The sequence below is a fragment of the Nycticebus coucang genome, chromosome 1, assembly GCF_027406575.1.
Source record: "Nycticebus coucang isolate mNycCou1 chromosome 1, mNycCou1.pri, whole genome shotgun sequence".
Lineage (NCBI taxonomy): Eukaryota > Metazoa > Chordata > Mammalia > Primates > Lorisidae > Nycticebus > Nycticebus coucang.
The window spans coordinates 109,884,098-109,888,959 of NC_069780.1; the positions used below are offsets into that span (position 1 = coordinate 109,884,098).

At 40.3% G+C, this 4,862-nt stretch overlaps 1 pseudogene; it reads right to left on the reverse strand.

The window, feature by feature from the left end:
• Positions 1-278: 278 nt before the first annotated feature.
• Positions 279-1,443, reverse strand: LOC128590884 (flap endonuclease 1-like; annotated as a pseudogene).
• Between the last annotated feature and the right edge of the window lie 3,419 nt (positions 1,444-4,862).

The window sequence follows — 4,862 nt, forward strand, 5'->3', positions numbered from 1 at the left end:
CTATGTATCTCCTTCTCCATTTTCTAAGCCTTGTTGCTATCAGTCTTAGTAGCAATGGATTCAGTGTCCATAAAGCTGCCTGAGAAGTGGTTTGTGTTTGAGACTGACATATTTTCCTGAGATAAAAGAGAAAACAAAGTACTCCTGTGGTCTCCATGCCATTAAGAACAAGAGGATAACATTAGTAAAGCAATGGACTTTCCTCTCCACTCCTGTGGATGTTTCTCTAGCTCTATCTGTTGAGGGTACAAGACAAATATTCTGGGGTCAAGGAGGTATTAATATAATGAGGGAGGGACACATTTATTTCCCCCCTTTGAGCTTCCCTGCCATCTTGTCTTTGCCTTCTTCTTAGTGAATCCCTTGGGTTCTGGCTCCATGCACTTAGTGAAAGAGAGCGATCCAGTCACCTTGAAGAAATCATCTAGGCGGCCCTGGGTGCTGCCTTGTTGGCTCTTGCTCAGCCTCTTGACTCCACTGTGGATTCACTCCTCAGAGAACTGCTTTTCACCACACATGAACTTGATCAGCTCTTCTTCCTTTGGTTAGCTCCACTTCAGCTCCACAGATTCTAGGTCCCATATTTCAGGTTCCAAGAAGAGCTGATGGGCCTCCTTGTGGAGCCAATTTTCTGCTATGGGGTACTCGTTGGGGTCAAGCGGCCTCACGATCTCCTCCATGCTCTTGTGCTTCTTGATGAAGTCCACAGCCCGCTTGGGTCCAATGCCCCTGATACTCTCACAGTAGTCACTGCCCAGCAGGATGCACAGATCCACAAACTGCTCCTGTTTCAGGGCCAGGTCCTGCAGAATCCGGTTCAGATGGAATTCCTGGATGAATAGCTTCTTAACCTCACTGGCAGTTAGGTGTCACATTATCACAGGGCTGCCAAAGATGAGGCAGTCCATGTCTTTGGTGGCCACAGCAAAGACTTTGCCAGCCTTCACCAGGGCAGCACAGCTGGCCTCTGCCTCACTGGGTGCGTCCAGGTATAGTATGCCCATGAGGCTCAACAGATGTTTGCATTCATCATTGTGCTGCTTAGTGAACTTTGCCAGCCGCCTGGTGATTTTTCCACCTCTCCCTCAACTCTAACAGCCTGAGACTACCGCAGCTGCTTCTCTGCCTCAGCCCGCCACCCGCGGCATTTGGCCAGCTCACCTGACTTGAGCTGTGGTGGCTTGCCATCAAAGATACACACATGCTTGATGCCATTCTTCATCATGCAGACGGTGCAGTAGAACATGCCTACCGAGTGGCTAGTGGTCTCACCCTCCTCGTTCTGAAGCACCTCCCCACCCTGGCAAACAGCAATCAGGAACTGATTAATGCTCATGGAGGCATCAATGGCCACCTTTGTTGAAAGTAGTTCTTGATGTCATTCTCCAGAATGGCACTGGGGGCCACATTAGGAATTAATTTGGCCAGGCCTTGAATCCCCATGGTAATACTAGAGGAGGAACAGCTTCCCTTTGGGGCATAACACCTCAGAGCTCTCCCCTTGGCCTAGCGTTCCCCAGGACAATCCCAAACTCCAAACCCTTCTCAGTCTGACCGTCACTCACCTCTCACTCCATCTAAGTATTTTTATTTAATTAATGATCTAAATTGTTAACTCTGGAGATTCCAAAGAATATCTATTTTACCAAAGAACTATAACCCAACAGAAAGATTCCATGACCATATATGTTAGAGAAATAAATATTACAAAACTGTTGATTATATAACCAGTACCAAAGAGGTCTCTTGAACTTTGCCTAATCCCTATTTGGGGATTTTCTGTGGCAAACATTAATAGGTGAGGAACTAGAACCTCAGGGATATACTTTTGAGAGCTTTCCAGTAAAGGTGGAGGTTTCCTCTAGGTGATAGAAACACACAGGAATGTCCTCCATCAGTGGGTCAATCAGGATATCAGGTGCCAATATAAGGCACTCCTGCTCCAAATGGATTGCTAAGAAAATGGGCTCTGACTTAAAAGAGATACACTTCAAATCAATTTGGATTCCTTACTATTAAATGGTCCACATGGCTTCTCCTATAACAAGATAATAGGTTTTCACTTTAGCTCAGTCTGAAATTTTACTCTCCATTATAAAGATAATCCTGGGACCCTAATGCGTATCTACTTCATTTTAATCTGTTTATATTCTGGTTTCCATTTCCATTGCTATGTGAAGATATTTTTATGTTAGGCAAAACGTAAAATAAAAATAAAATGGTGTATCAATAAAAGTTCTAAGTTCTATAGGCATTCTTTCTAGCATAATGAAACCCTGAAGTCACTCACAGTTTGAAGGGAGAATTCTATGGAGAAAGATATGAGTTGGTCTGTAATACGTGTAACCTATCCAGCTATAGCCATAATCAACCTAAAAAAGGCTTATAGACATTCTAATGGAAGGGGGAATATTTACAATATACATAAGGAAAAAATAGTTGTTTTTTTATTGTTGGGGATTCATTGAGTGTACAAAGAACCAGGTTACATTGATTGCTTGTGTTAAAGACCCTCTTATAGTAGTGTTCTGCCCACAAAAGGTGTACCACACACCGTGAAACCTTACCCCCTTCCTCCTTCCCTCTCTCTGCTCACCCCATACCCTACCTCTCACCTTGTGCTAGGTCATTAATGGTCCTCATGTCAGAATTGAGTACATAGGATTCTTGTTTCTCTATTCTTGTGATGCTTTTTCTAAGTATGTGTTCCACTTCCATAAAGGTTAATACAAAAGATGTAAAATCTCCATCTGTAATGGCTGAATATTATTCCATTCTATACATATACCACAGCTTGTTAATCCATTCCTAGTTTGGTAGGCTGTTAGGCTGTTTCCACACTTTTGGCAATTGTAAATTAAGCTCTGATAAATAGTTTAGTGTAAGTGTCCTTATGGTAAAAGGATTCTTTTCTTCTGGGTAGATACCAAGTAATGGGCTTGCAGAATCAAATTGGAAGTCTAGTTTAAGTTCTTTGAGGATTCTCCATACTTCCTTCCAAAATAGTTGTATTAGTTTGCACTCCCACCAGCAGTGTAAAAGTGTTCCCTTCTCTCCACATCCACAACAACATCTGCACCTTTGAGACTTTGTGATGTGGGCCATTCTCACTGGGGTTAGATGATATCTCAGGGTGGTTTTGATTGCATTTCTCTAATAATTAGGGACAATGAGCATTTTTTCATGTGAATGTTAGCCATTCATCTGTCTTCTTTAGAGAAGTTTCTATACATCTCTCTTGCCCGGTGGTATAAGGGATTGTTGGCTCTTTTTAAGTTGCTTAATTTGAGTTCTCTGAGGATCCTAGTTATCAAGCTTTTGTCCAATTCAAAATAAGCAACTATACTTTCCCATTAGCTAGGTTATCTATTTGCTTTGTTTTGATGTCTCCTTAGCTTTGAAGCTAAGTTTAGCTCCTTGGCTTACAGAAGCTTTTCGATTTAATTAAGTACCTTTGTTTATTTTTGTTGTTGCAATTGCCATGGAAGTCTTCCTCATAAAGTCTTTCCCCAGGCCAATAGCTTCAAGTGTTTTCCCTACACTTTTTTTGAGGATTTTTATTGTTTTTGTCCTTAGATTTAGGTCTTTTATCCATCATGAATCAATTTTTGTGAGTGGAGAAAGGTGCGGGTCCAGTTTCAGCCTTTTACAATATTTGGTTCTCCCATCACCATATATTGAATAGGGATTCTTTCCCCCAGTCTATGTTCTTATTTGGTTTATCAAAGATAAACTATAAGATGTTAGTTTCATCTCCTTGTTTTCTATTCAGTTCCTGATGTTTTTGTGTCTATTTTTGTGCCAATACCATACTGTTTTAATCAGTATGGCCATGTAGTACAGCCTAAATTCTGGTAGGCTGATGCCCCTGGTTTTGTTTTTATTACTAAAAATGGCCTTGACTATATGAGGTTTTCTCTGATTCCATACAAAACAAAGAATTATTTTTTTCAAGTCTTGAAAGTATGATGTTGGCATTTTAATAGGAAGGGCATTTAATCTCTAGATTGCTTTGGGAAGTATAGACATTTTAACAATGTTGATTCTTCCCAGCCAATAGGAAGGTATGTTCTTACATTTGTGAATATCTCTGATAATTCTTTTGCAGGGGCTTGTTCTTTTCCTTACAGAGATTCTTCACCTCTTTTGTGAGGTATATTCCTAGGTACTTCATTTTCTTTGAAGCTACTGAGAAGGGAATTGTGCCCTTGATTACCTTCTCATCTTGGTTGTTATGGGCATATTCAGAGGCTACTGATTTGTGGACACTGATTTTATATCCTGAGACATTACTGTATTATTTTTATCACTTCCAGGAGTCTTGTGGTTAAGTATTTGGGGTTCTTTAAATATAAGATTGTATCATCAGCAAAGAAGGAGAGTTTCACTTCCTCTGCCACCATTTGGATGCCCTTTATTTCCTTCTCTTGCCTGATTATACTGGCTAGAACTTCCAGCACTATGTTAAATAACAGTGGTGACAGAAGACAACTTGTCTTGTTCCAGATCTGAGTGGAAAAGCTTTCATTTTACTCCATTCAGTATAATATTAGCTGTGGGTTTGTCATAGACAGCTTTGATCGGTTTAGGAAATATGCCTCCAATTCCTATATTCTTCAGAGTTCTAATTAGAAAAAAAATGTTGAATTCGATTGAATGCTTTTTCTTCATCTATTGAGAGGATTCTATGGTCTTTGTTTTTGCTTCTGTTGATATGATGAATTACATTTATGGATTTGCATATTTTTAACCAGCCTTGCATCCCTGGGATGAAACCTACTTGGTCATCATGTATGACTCTTTTAGGATTTTATTGAGAATTTCTGCATCTGTATTCATGAATGAAATTGGTCTGTAGTTCT